This window comes from Lagopus leucura, unplaced genomic scaffold (assembly GCF_019238085.1).
Source record: "Lagopus leucura isolate 7727_CA_CO unplaced genomic scaffold, USGS_WTPT01 Super-Scaffold_100004, whole genome shotgun sequence".
Taxonomy (NCBI): domain Eukaryota; kingdom Metazoa; phylum Chordata; class Aves; order Galliformes; family Phasianidae; genus Lagopus; species Lagopus leucura.
The window spans coordinates 36,183,702-36,201,377 of NW_024962264.1; the positions used below are offsets into that span (position 1 = coordinate 36,183,702).

General features: G+C 37.9%; 1 protein-coding gene across 2 annotated transcripts in view; it reads left to right on the top strand.

Moving 5' to 3' along the window:
• Positions 1-17,676, top strand: part of ARSJ (arylsulfatase family member J) — an 85,727-nt gene that overhangs the window by 65,496 nt on the left and 2,555 nt on the right. The window contains exons 6-9 of one of the 2 annotated variants that reach the window (XR_006178739.1): positions 282-338; positions 6,397-6,502; positions 8,524-8,634; positions 11,176-11,336. The gene's annotated coding sequence lies outside the window, so the exon portion shown is untranslated. The remainder of the gene's footprint in view (positions 1-281; positions 339-6,396; positions 6,503-8,523; positions 8,635-11,175; positions 11,337-17,676) is intronic. The other variant, XR_006178738.1, reaches the window with a different exon arrangement.

Below are 17,676 nucleotides of genomic sequence, written 5' to 3' on the forward strand. Positions count from 1 at the left end.
AGGTGATCAATCAGAGGTTCAGGCCGTGACTCAGCAGTTCCCATACATGTGTTAATCAGATGAGGCTTATTGGGATTTGTTGTTCTAGGATGTATCAGAAGACGATGACTACATGCATGGGTAGATGGATATATGTATATATTTATTCTGTTTTAGCAGAAATAGAAAAGGTAGATCTCACTGTAAAATATGATTTCAACAAATGTAAACAGCATAGGAATTTGAATAGAAAATCTTTGAATAATTTTTGTTGATATTTTCATATTTGTTCTATTTCTAAGAAATTCATGCCTCAACGCTGTCAAAGAGTACAGACTTTGAAGTCCATAAAGCTCAACGTAAGTCCATGCTTTCCACATATCTCATATGAATGCATCTGGGTGTCTTTGTCGGCTCTATTATGTGTGCAAACATGCCCTCTTGATTAGATCAGTAGTTTCCTAATTGTTGGCACTTTTTTTTTTTATTATTTTTTTTACATTTTACCTTGTCATTGGCTCTCCTCTTTCCTTCCCCAACTGAGAGAACAGTTTTTATTTGCTCTCTCACGGGGTGGAAAAGCAATAGGTAAGAAAAGTCTAATTGAGGCCAGATTAATGCAGTTCCACAGGAGAATAAGGAAAAGATTTATTCTCTCCCAGCCTTCCACAGATGTCTTGTTAGGAGCTCAGCCTTCCTTACATATGCACCTTTATTCGCATACTTCCTGCTTGTCCTCTGGGAGAAGCCAATCTCATGTAATTTATAGACTTGGCTTTCTTGTTTGTATTCATGTGAATAGTAAGATGCATTGAACACTCACATATTGGGCTTATTCTCAGATGAGAGTGAAGGGGGTTTATCTATGTTGAAAAATATGCCCATTTGGCTTACCAAAACTAGGAGTTACTGTAAAGAAAATGTTGAAATTGGAGCCTGTCTGCTGGCAAGAAACCTCAAGGTTTGAGAAAGTGGGATCCAGCAGAGCTGCTAAAATAAAGCATCAAGTTCAGAAGAAATGTGCAACCCTGCAATCCTGCTCTGTGGTTTTCCTTCTTCTAGCTAACTCTCACCTTGGACTGACAACTTCAGCTTATGCCAATAAACATTAGCAAGTGATGGAGGAAGGAAATATTTTCTTTAAATAATGGTGATGAAAGCTGTGAGAGGAGATGAGGAGAACATAGGAGTTCAGTTTAATTTCTGTATAATTGACTTTAGCAAGAGAAAGGAACTTGGGCCAAACACTGTATACATCACTTTCTTGCTAACCTTGTAATCTCTGGTATATCAGAGATTCTGTTAATTCCACAAGGGACAGCTTTAAGGGCTGCCCCATGGCATTGTTCTAAAATTTCTCTCCGATAGCAAGACAGACCCTTGCATTAATTAAAAGGAGAATAGTTTGTTAAAGAATCACCCTGACTTTCAAGGAATGAAAGTGGGAATATTTATATTACTTTATTGTGGCTTTCATTTCTTACAAAGTCAGATTGCTTTTTAACTAGCAGCTTTCTTTTTCAGCCGAAGTTTGTGGTTTTGGGTGCATCTAACTGAAGTCTTTTATTCTCAATTATCATCTTCAGTTTTTCAGTTTAATTTCAGCTTAATCTCATTTTGGTTTGGTCTTGTAAAACTGGCTCATTAAACACCAATTGGAATATACTGTTTTTCAGTATCAGAAATGGATTTTTGAGCTAGGGGACTCTAATGTAATTTGTAGAAGTTCTAAGGCTATTTCAGTACTAGAGGTCTGAGTATGCACTTCTTTTTGTAGATGAGTATTTACTCCTGATCTTAGTGCTTAGGTTCTTGTAGCAAGAACTGGTGATGAATTTCTTGTGCTTTTGTTTGTAGAGCTTTGTTTCAAGACAGTAAGTGTCCACTGTATCAGCTCCTCAGAAAGTGATTAACTACATTTTTTCCTAGGGTACTGATTTTACTTCCCTTTTACCTACTGGATTCTTCTTCCAGCCACTGATTAATGAGTTCACTTGAAAAACAAAACAAAACAAAACTTTACAACAGTGTGATATAACTCAGGTTGGATATTAGGAAAAATTTCTTCTCTGAAAGAGTGGTTGGGCTCTGGAATGAGCTGCCCAGTGAGGTGGTAGAATCACCATCCCTGGAGGTGTTCAAGAAATGTGTAGATTTTGTACTAAGGGACATAATTTAGTGGGGAAATATTGTTGGTAGGTGGATGGTTGGACTGGATGATCTTGGAGGTCTTTTCCATCCTTTGTGATTCTGTGATTCTATAAAGGATGTTAATCAACAAAAAATTCCAGTTGTTTATATTTATCTGCTGCAATAGAATTAAAGTATCTCTTCACTTTTGTTTAGTGAGTCCTTGATACTTTCCTTGTCATCTTGACTCTTGCTAAGGGATTTTTAGTATCTCTTTCCTGTTTCTGCTTTTCCATTCTTAGTTGATTTACAGGTCTTCTTGCTAGTCTATCCTTGGTCCACCATAACATGTGGTTTAAGATATCCAAGATGTCTTAAAACTTTTTAAACAGCTGATCGTGCACCTTCCTCTTTTCCTATGGGAGAGGAAGGATTTCTACTATGTTCCTTTAAATATTTTCTTCCTATCTCTCTGCATTATCTGTAAACTTATTTGGTAATTATAAGGTCATACATGCCAATTGGCACTATTATCAATAGAAATTTACCTGTCAGCTCCAGAAATTTAATATGCCAATACATCTACCTTATGTTCCTGGTCATAGGAGATCATTCATACTCCTGCTGGTTTATTTTCTACTTTGGAATCTAAAATTAAACTTAAGTCATTATAAAACATGCCCAGCAGTCTGTGGATGTACATCATAAGTCTGCATTCCAGCTCAGATTTCTGAGATACTTTCTGCAGAGTCGAAAGCCCAGGCAAGACAACCAGTTTTCCCTGTGCATCTTTTCATTGCCTTCAAAACCCCATTAGACAGTCGATTTACTGTGGACTAGTTCTCCATCATTCGGTTGATTTCTATTGTGAGCATATTGGTCACATTTAATACTTAGTAAGGTAAGCAAATTAAAAGTTAATTTGGGAGTTATTTCTGAACAATGGTGTTCATTTTAAATTGGAAAATTCTTGTGCTGCATTTAATTAGTGGTTGTTTTAAGCTCATCAGTAGTCAACAGTATTTGAAAATTATTTCTACTGATCCATACCCACATAAAAAGTTGCATTTACCCTCTCTGTATTAGATTACTGCATGGATTTTATCTTAGTCTTCCCTAAACCATCCAGCCTCTGAAAATTAATGGAGAGAAGGAATCAGGTAGTTGACAGGCCAGAAATACCAGCCTGGGGTGTGGGGGCTTTCATGGTTTTGAATGAAAAATTTCACTGCTTTTCAGATCACTAAGAGATATTTTAACCTTAGCAATTATTTTTCTAAAAGTCAATGACACCACGAAAGGGGCCAGAAACTTATTTCTTTGGACAATTATAAGCAGAAATTGCTCTTGACCTTGACATTTATAGGGTTTCCAAAAATCAAGGGACTTGCAGCTAGAGGTTATATGAATCTCCAGAGCAATCCTGCCAAAAGTTCAAAAAAGATCCAAAACAGCATTAATCCATGATTTCATTGTACATGTCTAATTGTTTTTCCTGAGAGTCCTGCATGTTTGGCAGTTAGCTTTGTAAGACAGAGATAACAAGGGCTGTAAATCCCTGAGCAGCTATTATTGCACAATCAAACTTCATAACTCATGCATCCCTCTCCTGGAAATGTAGCAATATAGTGTTAAAGTCAGGAAAAAAAATAAGATTTGGGGCCATGGTATTTTGTTACAAGCTGTACCGACAGTTGAGATCTATTTGTGAGAAATGGTTAGTTAGGAAATATATGAGTAAAATACCTATCAGTATATGTAGTGTACTCCTTCCAGTGTTACTCAGGGAAGTAATTAGTTCATCCCTGAAAGTAAAAGCAATAATAATTTAAAAAATTGTAGTTTTTTCTAAACGAAATGGCTGACAGAAATCAAATTGTTCTCCTAAGAAATAATTATTATAAGTAGGATTAGATATGTAGTTATAAATAGTATGTAGAATTTGCTTATCCATATTTGAAAAAGAGAATATAAAATCTAAACAGCTGCCATGAGAAGTCTGAGAGTGATTGGGAAATGGAAACCTATTTCCTGATCAGAGACTAAAGACAGAGACTGAAAGAGAAGGCAAAGGCACTCTCAACATAGCAATGCTATTAAGCAGCATTTAGGCACATGCATAATGGAAATTAAAGGACAACAGTGAAACAGAGCAAATGGCTCCTCGCTGAAGATGAATGCACATAGGCTGGATATTAAGCGAAAGTTTCTAACCATTAATGTTATGTTGGCACGGAGTAGAATTTCAATCTGATTAGCAGAGGCATAGAGGTGAACCTGTGAGAAAAGGCTAAATGGCTCGAGAGCATTTGTGCAGCTCTGTGTGTTTAATTCCTGTGTGTGGCATGCCTTAAATAAAAACAAGGCCTGTACACTTACTGTCAAAGGAAACATAAAATTTGGAAAGAGTAGCAAGTAGCTCAGATTTCTTGCTGAGATTTCCAGTTCCCTCAGATGTTGTCATCCATGGTACAGTTTCACAGAGTCCATCCATTTTGTGCATCTTTATGAATCTGATAAAAAAGAAACAAGCTAGCTATTACTCAGTTAAGAAAGTGTCTTCATACATTAAAGATCCAGTGGAGACTGTTTTTGATAGCAGGAGGTAAAACTGCACTGTTCTGCATGGTATTTACTCTCACCAGCCTGTTTCCCATTTTCTCTCTCAGAAGCCATTACTTTGGTAGCATTACAACTAAGCTGGTGCATCTGCACATTTTAGATGGCAAAAAAATCTTTTGGCTTTAGTCCACTATAGATTATCATAATTAATTTATTCATGCTTTTTCACAAATTCACGTTCGAATTTGTTAGAGATCATCCTTTTTCCCCAAAAAGTACATTTTAAAAATTCTGTCAAAAATACTTGGATGACTCTTTGCTGAGAAAACTGATCTGAATCTTTGCAAGGAATATAAAACTCATAAGCTGGAAATCATCTTTCATAAAAATACATAGCAGCCTTACAGACATGTTTTCTTTACAGCGGTACCCTCAGTATTTCAGTTTTTATCACCAAGGAAGACTAATCATTTTACTGGCTCCATAGGAAATGGAACACCATTTTTTTTATACTGTTCTTCAAGAATTATTGTTTTTTAAAAAATTGAATTTGTTGGCCACAAACTTAGCATCCCAATCATATTTTGGCTTTGGATCTGTTGCGGAGGTTATCTGTTTCTTACATGATTGTCCCTGCAGGTTGTATACCATAGAATTGCATGCTACCTGGATAGTAGTTTTTCTCTGATCCAGGATTTCAGACAGAAGCCCTTTATTCCCTGCAGCTGTCTTTCTAAATTGGCTCTTTCAGTTTTTTAATGATGACCCGATACTTTTTGAGCTATGAGCAGATAACCTCTCCAGAAGGTTTGGCAGGAAGGCTGACGATTAATTACAGGCAGAACTGAACCAGGTTCTCCTAAAAAATAGCTTCTTATGACAAAGCCATTACCTGCTGGCAACATTTAAATTCTCTGGTCACAGCTACTAAAGTCAGACGAGATCATTAGGTCACTGTGCCCATCTCTCTCAGTAAAGCAGACCATTACATTTCATGCAGTTACCTCTGACCTAAGCCTTGCAACTCATACATGATGAAAATGTCCCTAGAAGAAGAGCACTTGTTTTCTTAGATTAAAAAAAAAAAAAAAAAGCACTTAGCTTTTGGGTGGGTTAACCATTAGAAAAACTGGACAGTGCTGCCAGCTTGAATCTCCTTAGTTCATATGATTCCATTCATTATGTTAGCCTCTATTTTCGGTTTGATCTCACATTCCAATGGACACGCCTGTATCTGTAATGCCCATGACTCCAACTATGGCATTTGCTTATAAATACATAAAAGAATACCCTTCTGCATGAGACCCTTCTTGTGTGAACAGGCAGTTCAGTTAGAAAATGTATGCATCCACCTTAAAAAAGTCAGAAAGGCAAAGCAAATGTACTGCACTGGGAAAAATAACAGGAACTGTTGGTAAACCCTACTTGATAAGAACAGCACAATATGAAAAAAAAATGCATCTAAGTCTCAACTGAAGCCTTCCCTTTGCTATTATTAGTATGTGTCTTTTTCATATCAGAAACATGTTTCTGTGAGCTTCTGAAAATGTCCGTAATTGGTAAAGCCAGCACCATTTATTTATTTTTTTTCCATTTTGGGAAGGGCATACCTTGAAAATGTCTGCAAGAAGGACAAAGAGATGCATAGTACTGTCTTGTTTTAATCATTTAGGGACTGTCTTTTCGTCAAGTTAGAGATGAAATAAGTATATTATTATTTTTCAGCTGACATTGAGAAGGTGGAAGCAGCAATGCAACCAGAGTCCCGCTTCTTCATTTTGAAGTAAAGAGGCAATCTTGCATCATGGATGAATTTATTCCTTTATAGATGGTAGGCAAGTTTATTCATAAATTATCGTTGTTCATATATGTCAGCATCCAGAGATGTTCAGTTATAAGTGCATGTTAGAGGTGTACTTTAATGCTTGAGATGTGGCCTTTCTAAACTCTTTGGCAGGTTTGTTAAAGTAAATACAAAGCTTTTATCTCTCAGAACTTCAGAGGGCATATTAATCCTTTGCTTGCATATTTGTCAGATGAAAAGTTGCTTGAATTATTTGATATATTTTTTAATTGTCTCTGAAATACTGACAGTGCTATATAGAGAGCAAACAAAGCCAGCTTCCAGGCACCAAAAACTTACGTGATGCATCTTCCATTTGCAAGATATTCATCTGAGCTGCTGCTCAGAAGAATAACATTTGAAGCTGAGGAACAGCCCATTGCTTGCAGTTTCCACTAAAAATCCCATTAGCGATGGCTGGCATACAAGGCCACTTCTAGAAATAAGAACCTCGCTTGTCTAGGCGGGGATGCCAGATATATGTACATTGTGGCTGCTGTGAGTTACCTAAGTCTGTGTGTTTTATGAAACTGACAGCTGTAGAGCTGGCTAAAGTTACCTGTGCATCATGAGTTCAGAAGACTATTTGTGAGTGCTTTGAACAGTTTCCTGCAAAAAGCCATTTTTTAAGAAACAATATCGCTCTTGGTGAATGGGAAAATTTCACAGACTTACCACTCTGCTTTCTTCCCATGCCTTCTTTGCTATTTATACATGCCATATATAATGTATACTGCTATAAAAGTCAAGTGTGAATGTGATTTGGGGCTGGAGAAAGCAGCCAGGCTCTGTACTCCAACACCTGCATGGCATTTCCTTCTGCTGAGAGTCAAAACACTGGGCTAGATGTGCCATTGATGTGATGCAGCAGGGCTTTTCTGATGTTCATATGCTAGTTTGATCCTACAAAACCTGACTTAAAAAGCAATCTTCTATCATATAAATAGCTTTGAGCACTCAGGCAATATATGGTTCTTTAGCTGAGCATAAGAGACACATTTTCAATAGAACAAAATGGGTCACAGTCATTTTTCTCTGAGTCTTTCATTTGACTGATCCACGTGAAGGTGAACCTGCTTCACTGGGTTTAACCGGGAAGCCTGCTTTTGTGTGCCAACTACTTTGCCAGCCATTTTTAAAGATTATCAGGCCAAGATAGCATTATGCAACCATGACACTCTTTTTTTTCAAAAACTAGAGAGAAATAGCAGCATAATTTAATGTAAATAAGAAAGGATTTCAGCAGCAGGTAACCAGCTAAATCTGTTCCACCCTCATGTCAAATTGGGCATCTGGTATAAAAAGAAATTTTTTTGATGAAGAGTAGAAGGCTGTTAGGCCATGGAAAGAAATCTCTTCATGAATTCAGTGCTTCCATGTTGGGATTCAGTAGGAGAGGAGTTTAAGATCAAACTGGCTCACGAGATGCACATCAAAGTAGGTTTTTAAAAAAAATAGAAATAATTTCTTAACTCACCTTTCAGAATATACTTCATACAAAAAATTCTGGATCAGATTCTATGGTCAGAAACGCAAGCTGTTTCTGATGATTGTAAATCCAGTCAAGATTTTTGAAAGAGAGTTTAGGTTCCTATATATACGTGTCTATGCTAGAGTGGATGCAGCGTGACAAACGTCGGCCCAGAAATAGCTGACGTTATGAAATAGCTGAAATAGAGGACAATGAAAAGTAGTGTTACACTGTGGGGCAAAATTCCAGTTGAACCACAGTAAAACATCATAATCATTGGAGAAGTCATTATGATACGATAATTAATGTACACGTGAAACACAACACAAAATTTTAGTATTCCTGGGAAAAATACTTGAAAGATTTCCACCTTTTCTGAATAATTCAAACCATCTCAGTCTGAGCTCTATCTCTGGCATCCTTCTGCATGAGATGTATATAAAATGGATATCTGAGGCTCATGTACTTCTGACCCTCACTGAAAGACCAGTGTTTGCTCCATGGCTAATCAGTGCTCGAGGTTGTATTCTGTTTACAGATAATCTCCCTACTCTGTGAGCTGCTATTCCCTTCTGTCACATGAAACAGTTGGGACTAAAACTGCTGAAGCTAGATTGCACTGGTTCTGAAAATCTGGAAGAACAGAAAGGTAAACTGCATCTTAACACACAGCAATCTGGTAACCGGTAGTACATTAATTACTCTGCACCTCCTATATCTGCATTAAGTTCATTTATTCTTTTCAGAGAAAATAACTGATAGGAAGCCTCTTCTTGCTGGTTTTTGTCACACTACACAAAACGGTTTAAATGATTTATATGTGGAAGCTGCTATTAATAGCATTGAATGTGCTACTAATTGGATGGTTATATAATGGCATTGTTATAAAACCTAGTTTGAGTTTGACACCTTCTGTTTTCTAAAAGCCACATAAAAACCCCAAACAAATCCATGGTTAGCAAGCAGTACAAAGCACAAAGCAAAGGCTAACTAATTACCGATCTATCAAAAATCAAAGATTAAAAAGAGAAAAAGAAGGAAATTCACTTACTTGAACTCTAGTGGAAATGAGCTGGAAGTGAATCACTCAACTGACCTGCTGTTCAAAGGCATTCTTTAAAGTAACTTTCTTTAATACTTGTCCCAGCAAATGCTGACAAAGAATTCAAAGTGGGCCTGTTTCTGGGACTTGTGAAATCTCAGAAAATTTTGCTATTGAAAAATGGCCTTTGAACGAGATCTGGTATGTACAGAATTATAGTTTAAGAAGAAAGAACTAGCAGAAAGTATCTCTATGACACATACTGATAAAAATTATGTGCTAGTATTAGGCATGGATCTGCACTTTATTTTAATAATAGTACAGATGTACCTATACAGCCTGACATTTTTAAAGTCACTTTTTTTTTTTTTTTTTTTTTTAAGTGAGAGAGAAACAAATGACTTTGGCATTTTATTCACATCTTTATGGAAGGCTGGAAAATTGCAGTCCATTAGGAGAAAGCTTTTATCTGGAGTGGCCCATTGCAGTCCTACTCTGGGTTGTTCTGAAGGCTGTAGCATCACTGATGCAATGTACTGCACTAGAACTTCCTTGCTGATGAAACCAACTACTGGCTGCTTGCTGTGAGGATATTTTCCTTTCGATAATCAAACATGGCGGCATACAAAGACCATGAGAAGAAGGCAAAACATTCTCCTACAGTTTTGTATTTATATGTATATAATAGTTACACAGATGAAAATTTGTGTTCAACACTATGCGTTTGTAATGCCTCTTAGTTTAATTTTTGACCATGAAATTACCTCTCAACACGCACTTGTTATTGGATCAGTGTTATCTATAATCTTTTACTGCTGAGGTAACTCAAGGTTGTCTTTCCAGAACCACTTAATGAATCAGCCTGATATGCTCTCATAAGCAAAGAAGCATTACACATGTCTGTCTGTGCATACACATCCTTATATATTTGCAGAGAAATACACTAAGTTGCTTCCAACTGAGTCACCTCTTAAAGTTCAGGAAATTATAAGAGCAGAAGTAGCAATATGGAAGGAAAGACAGATGTTGCAGTGGCACACGATGTGCATGTAAAGGGATTTAGCCCCTGAAACAGGCAGTGGGTACAGGAGCATGCCCTGTGTTTCAGGAGACAGGATACAGCCAGTGTACAGCTAGATATCTACATGCCATCACATGGATTGCCTCTGTCATCTGCAGCAGTTGCAGGTGGGACCTTTTGGGTTATGCTCTTTTTCATTGCTTTTTAGCCATCCAGAGATACTTAACTGAGCCATGCTGACTCCATCTTATTATCAGCTCAGTGTCATTTTTTATTGCCTGAGTAATAATATCCAGAATATGTAAGGAGGAGTTTACATATATGAAGGAAAACTTTAATTGCTGGATTGTTAAAGCACCCAGAGGAAGTAGTCAAAGGTCTTACAGATTGACAATGTACCAGCACTGATGTAATTGTGGCTCCATGCCTAAAAAGCTGTGATAACTTAGGAACCAGTGGCTGTACAAAAGAACAAGACATTATAGAAACTGAACAAGAATTTGGGTGGTCCAGATGTCTTCCACATGTATTCTGTCAATTATCAACAAGCAGAATCTCTTCTTCAGACTATTAAGCAGAATATTTTGAAATCTCAGGGTGACAAATAATACCAAAATCTTCTGTAACAAGATATCAGCAAGTTTGCCTACTCCTATGCATCAGGAGAAATACGTTCCTTTTTAAATGCATTTTTTCAGAGGTAGTGTCGTTTGTCTGTGTTGTTAATACTCCTTTCCAATTTCACTTGTGCGAGAAGGTTTAGAGCAGCTCCTCAGAGTAGTAATGCTGTGACATGTTTCTGTTTTGGTAGTACCAAAGTGTTCAAACAGAATACAGACAGATCCTGTCACCCATTTCAGCACAACAGAGTTCATCAGGCAGACGACATTCATCTATAATGCTATGATTTCTCAATTGTCAGTAATCTTGGATTTATAATGGTTTATATTTTCAAAATACTTCAAAAACTTTTAAAATAATTCAAATACTGTCCAAGTCTTTTCATTCTGTCTGTTTAAAATACTCAAAAATATTTGCCAGCTACCTTTAAATGGTTTGAAAATTGGGGATTTAATTCCTAAATTTGATGTCACTTTTTTTTTTTTTTTTTTTCCCCTCTGAAATAGGGTGGTAGTGGGTTTTCCACTCTGTGTACTACCAACTTTCTCCAAGATTGATGTCACCTGCACCTAATGACAATGAGAGCACATCCAGCTACAAGCAGCTCTCTGTATAACCTGCTGATCAGTGTTTTTCCTGTGGTACAACAGACTAAGCTCTCTTGTTGGTAAGTGCATATAGTTATTGTCTACTAATCTCTATCACCATTTTCTGCAGGGTTTATATACTTCATTTCTTCTGCTGGTTCGTATTTTAATTGATTCTGGAATTTAATGCTGATGACCAAATTCATGAGAGAAAAAAAAAGTGAGAACTAGAACCTCTGGACAAGGAATTTTCACTGATAAATCTGTAGCCAGCCTGCTTGTTTGCATGTAGAAGTAGGTTATGAGTTTGTGAGATCATTTTGATGATATTTTCGGAACCCATCTAACAAAGTTTAAAAAAAAATTCACAACACCCTGTTCCTAGGCCTTCTGGTATTGTTATAAAAAGGAAGAAACTCTTAGCAAGGTTGTGAATGCAGTGACTTAAGGCTGTGAGGGAGAAGCCCTCCAGGCTGTAAAGCTATTTGGGTGCTTTTTTCTTCCTTGTGGTACATGGTCTAGGAAGCAGGAACCACAGATGAAAATTAAGAGCTGAAAAAAAGATTGTTTTCCAATGGAGAAATGAAGAAACTACTTCTCTGTAGGATATCATTCAGGAAATAATTTTTTTTTAATTTTCTTTTAGATTTTTTCCAGGTCTTTTTTTTTTTTTTTTTTTAATAAGAATGAAAAGATTCCCCAAAATTCTGAATGAGAAAGATTTGCCAGCATTTTGCCAATTGCATGATTTGTCAAATTATGATGGGAAAGCAGGCACCTAAATCTCGTATCAGCTGGAAGATAGGGTCTGGAATGTTCACGTATCTCCATTCACCCAGCTCAAGCTGAACGTGAGCTATGAGAATGGGGCTGCCCCTCTCCAAACTGGTGCCAAGGGAAGGGAAAAAGCTGATCTTAAGCTATGAAGCTCCTGCAGTAAAGACTGTGGCGATATTGTTGCTCTTTTTGGTGCTCTTCTATGGAGGTATGGTAACATGTTGAGAAGAAAAAGGAAGCAGATTAAAAAAAAAAAAAAAAGGCTGAATAATTCTAGTGATCAATGCAAAGTCTGTATTTACAGACAAAATGACTAGTAAAGGTATGCATAAAGCCTAAGTGAAAATACTGCATTTGTCTAATCATTAGCTGGGGGATGAATCACTCTATATTTCATAATAATTGCTAAAGAAATATTTACCTGAGCCAAAGCTTAAATACCATTAAGGAGATGAATTAATTCAGCAGGTTTCTATGCTCTCAATTGGCTATCAGTTTTGCTTGAAATAAAATGATGGCAGCACATCCATCATATTCCACAGTTCCAAGAGAAAAACTTGACCTCCAAGTGTGAAAAGTTCCTGCTGGTTTGTGCAATCTATTTGGTGCTAATACATTGAAAGAGAGCTAGTGCTGTAATCCTGATAAAGCCTCAGGCTGAGTTAAAGAGCTTTCCTGTGATACAGTGCTTTTGAAAGCAGTTTGTAACAACTCTGCAGGAATCTCCAAAACAGGGGCTGGCAGTCCCACCCAGACCCAGCATGCTGCAGGCTCTGAGCTTCTCAGGTTGCACTCTGCACCTATGTGCCCTCAGAGAGCTGTAGCAGCTAATTATTTACTATTTACTCTTTCTAAATAGGCATCCAATAAAGCTACCTGTTAATTCTAATTGCAAAGGAGGCTTACGTGTGCCATTCCCTTCTGTCTGACGAGAGTGATGCTGAGTTCACTCCTGCTTTTATTCCACTTGGTGAAGCACCATTACGTAAAGGTTGCTTCAGTAGCTGTCAGCATAGACTATATTTGGATGACTGTAATAAAAGGCCTGCCCTCCTTCCCTTTCTGTGAAAGCCATCCAGTTGCTCATCCACCCTTATTTTGAATCATGATGAGCAAAATAATCACTGAAATTGTTGGTTTTGCCTCACACCTGAAAATGCTCTCATTTGGTCAGATGTCTCACTGTGAAATATCTCTCTGTGTTGCAAGCAAGGAAATACTGCAGGGCTGGGCTGCTGAAAACAGTTGCCCTGAAGTGACCCAGTAGAAGCAATAGACATCGCTGGGTACAATAGGTCCAAGGTATGGCTGGGGTGAAGGAAGGAAGTAAAGTTAAAGGACTGATGGGATCATCTTTAATTTGCTTTGTAAACAGAGAACAGGAAAGATCATTACAGTAGTCTTTTGTACCAAGTAAGCAGGGAGAACAAATATCACGTTACATACAACTGATATGTCGTGGTCACTTTGCCAGCTGTGCCCTTATCAAGATCACTACAACAGTAGCTGTTCTGTGGAGCTGTAGATAACAGAGTAAGGAAATGTTGGGAACTGCTGGCACTCTTGCAAATGAGTATAACAAAAGCAAAAGAGAAGAAAAGGAGTTTCTTGTGCTCCTGATTTACATTTTTCAGAATAACTCTATTGGAAAAGGAAACCAAAACTTCCCTTATTCAAATAGTTTTGTTCCAGTGAACTATCCTTAATTCAAGGCATCTCTTTTACTTTACATTTTTTGGCCAGTAAGTAAGTGTGTATTTGTTGCTCTGAGTATTCTGAAGTGTGCTGCTTGCAACGTGCGCAGAGGTAGGAAATAGCATTCTGACAAAGATTAGTGTGAAGGCCAGCTGCTTGGAATTTGTACATGCCATTACTCTTATTCACTTTTCTCTTACTGTTAGCACTCCCTGCTGACTAGGTCACTAAACCAGTTACTCCATTCCTCCTCCGTTTGTTTTTAAAACCTTGTTTTTCTCAAAAGTCTCCCTCCCCAGACAACACTGTCTCAACACTTGCCTATGCACTGATTGTTTCAATATCCTCCCCATTTCTGACCACAACTTTTCTCCCCTCTTCAGTTCAGCCTGCCCAAACTATTGCCATGAAAATATTTTCCATTTCTCATCTCTCTGAGAATGTTGCCCTGCTTCTGAAACCTCAACATCGACCTATTTCCACCCTAAAATTCAAATGTGTTTCTTTTCTCAGCTCTGAATATCTTCATTGCTAGTTAGACTTTATCTCATGTCCTCTCAGAAAGCCAGTCAGTCACCAATGTCGGGAGTCTCTTTGTGGGGGAGCAGGATGTACTGTAATTGATTTCCTTCTTTAACTTTCTCTATCAGCAGAGTGCTCTGAATCTAAATGTACTGTAGATGAAATTACTTCAGTCACCTCCCTGGTTTGTTTTGGAAGTGCCTGCACGTATTTATAAAACAATCACCAAAAAACATTAAGATTCAGCCCTATGTAAACAACTACATACAATTTCCACCAAATGAAATGAAGTGCCTTGAACTTTACTGTATGTCTTTGAATCTCCTCTGTCCGTGGTTAGACCAGCCAAGGGGGATTAGTGGCAGTGATACCAACAGGCATTTACTCTGGTGACTTAAGAATGACTAAAGCACATCATCTCCTTACTGTTCCGCTCCACTCTTTTCCCATTCTAGATCTTACTGTGATGAAACACTGGATTCATAAGACCAATGCATGACACTGTGAGTTTGTAGTATTTCTGCAATTTCCATTACCTGTTTAATACAGATTGTTTAATGCATGGGGAATACAACAGAGCAGAGAATGCCATCCCTGTGTTTTGTATGAATAAGCTTGTGAGCTTTTATGGAATGTGTCAACAGAATGCAGCATAATGGTGGTGATATTGAGGTTGTCATAGTCCACTTTACCAGATGCATGTATTTCTCTTGAATTTAGATCACAAGATAACATGACAATTAGGCCTCTTACCACACCAGAAACAAAATGCACATGTTCTTCAGATTCAATCACAACCAAACCAAAAGTAACATCTCTCTGGAAACTCTGGAGGCAGTTACATTTTTCCTTCTTGAGTCCCACCGACATCCAGCCAGCAAGCCTCAAGGCTGGTGCTGAAATTTCCAGAAACATTTGGGAAGCAACCACAGAAATAAATTCAACAAACCAAACCCCTGAAGAGCAGTAACAGAAGCTGCAGAAGCACACTGGAGCCAGCACCCACTCATCATCACGGCTTGTCTCCACTCCCACAGCTTCCACCACACGTGCCACCTCCAGCACAACACCTCCAAAACTGCTGGGCTTTCTGCTCACACTTTGGAGTCCTGAGGCCTCCTGCAGCTCTGCTAGGTTAAGTTGCAATGAACCTAAAGCAGTGGGTGTGTCACTGGGATGATTGATCTTCTTGTATTTGTCATAACTATCTTCCCTGAAGTGGTTTCATTGCTTCAATGAGTGACCTGAGCACTATCACCCATAGCCTTATGTAGAAAGTCTATAGCCTTATTCAGACAAGGTTTCATCAGGCATTTTCTAAAACTGGGGCTTCTGGGGTCTGATTAGATTAATTTTGTGGTTTCTTTTCCTTTACCTTTTCTTGGAGGTGCTTTGTCAACTGGATGCATCTCCCCAGCGTCATACTCACAGCTCACTTCCACTTAGAGATCTCTTTCCCACTCTTTCTTGAAGAAAACTGGGGAGAAATTTAATGATTTAATAAGGCCTAGATCCATGGCTGCTTCAGATAAATTTGTAACAGATATTTCTATTTTTTTGTTGTTAATTTTTTTTCTATATTTTTTTGTTAATGCTGGAAACTTTGAGCAAAGAAACTCTCAAAGTTATTATACATAAACTATGTTAGTCATCTGATTGGGATGAAAATTCAGGCCACTTTAGTAGCATCTTGGAACCATTCATATTTAATTATGGACATTAAGATCAATGTTTTTGTTTGTTTGTTTGTTTATGTATTTTTTTTTAATTTTTTTTTTTGTGTGTGTATGTGTGCTTATCTGTTCCTCACTGTACCCTCTAATCACAACATAATAGTGTACATATGTGTGTGCATAGTCTGATCTGTAGTTATTGACAGCATTTGAGATATCAGCTCCTGGATCTTGTATGTAGCAAATGAGTGTAGGCAATTTACAGTCTAGCGAGGTCTTGAATAACTCACTCCAAGTGCTTGTGAGAAGTCAGTCTAGAGAAATAATTTCTGTCTTCCTGCTACAAAATACTTTTGAGGTTCATCAGTAACCTTATCAACATGGCTGGTTAAAAATATTGACAGCCTAACACATCAAAGCTTTATCTCAACAGCGCTCACCAGGAGATCCACTGAAAACAGGGAAAGAAAACCCCTTTTACCTTTAGTAGGTACTGGGATATGTCCTTATTCAACTCAAAGGGAAATGGTGATTTGCCTGCAGAGAAAGGTAACTGATAGCAAAACCAGTAATAAACCAGCTGCTAAATGACTGTTTTGAGAAGTGTCCCTTCCTCTTTTTCAAAAACACATTGCAGCTGTGCAGTAATGTTCCTAAGTATTACAGCTTGTAATAGCTTTACTGAAACACTGAAACAGTCTGAACCCTTTCTATAAATCACTGGTGTTTTTGAGCTGGGTGTGAAGATTTACCATGGTACTGCTTCTGGCAGTGGTATTTGCTGACTTTGTCACTGGATCTGAATTCCTGGTTTGGCACCCCACTGATAAGGTCTCAGTCATTAAGTGCATTATTCAGCAACCTTCTGCGTTCCTGTCTCTGTTTTGCTCTTCTGTGTTTCACTATTCCTTTCTGACTTCCAGTCCTTACTCAATTGAGTAATTCAACCACAGCCTGCAGCATCTCCTTATCCTTTTTTATTTGCTAGCAGTTAATAAATAAACACGCAGCTCAAAATTGAAGTGAATTAAAGAGAAGCAAACTTCTTCATAAGTATTATTTTGTTATTCTCAGTTAAAAATGCCCTCAAATGAAGATAAAAAACAAACCATTCAAAGTTGTTAAATGAAACTTGTATATCATTAGAGTTTTTTTTTTCCTTTCCAATGCAAACAAATTTAAAATTTCATTTTTGCTAGGCCTGTAGTTTTGTTCTTGCCACCAAAAAAATATATATATTTTTTGTCCTAGTTGTCCTGTGGTGCTTCTGGAGGTGGGAGGCAAATGGCCTGCAGTGTCTCCTAGACTGTCAGGAGTAATGCTTTTTTAGGCCAGAAAGAAGACTTGGTCCCCCGCATAACAAGAGCATGATAGAATCACTGAGCTATCAAATCAGTTATTCTGCCAACATCTTTCTGCTTCACTGAAGAGTAAATTAATCCTACATAGGAGCGCTGCAGCAGGAAAATAAGAGAGAGCACACACATTGCTGTAGTTGAGTAGGAAGGTGCTTGTCGAGAGTGTAAATAATGGATAAATAATTAATTTTCTTTGGGGAACCTTCAAGGATCTACTTCACTGAGTGCTTATGCACACATGGTAGAACAAGTACAGCAAGGGATTGAGCAATAAAGCTTCCCCGTGGGAAGAAAACATGCCCTAAGTCAGACCTCTCAGTGTCTCCATCTTGGCTCTTTCCAACTTGGTGGAGACCTGGGGCGGCTGCAGCTGGCCCCAGTTTCTAGAGATGGCA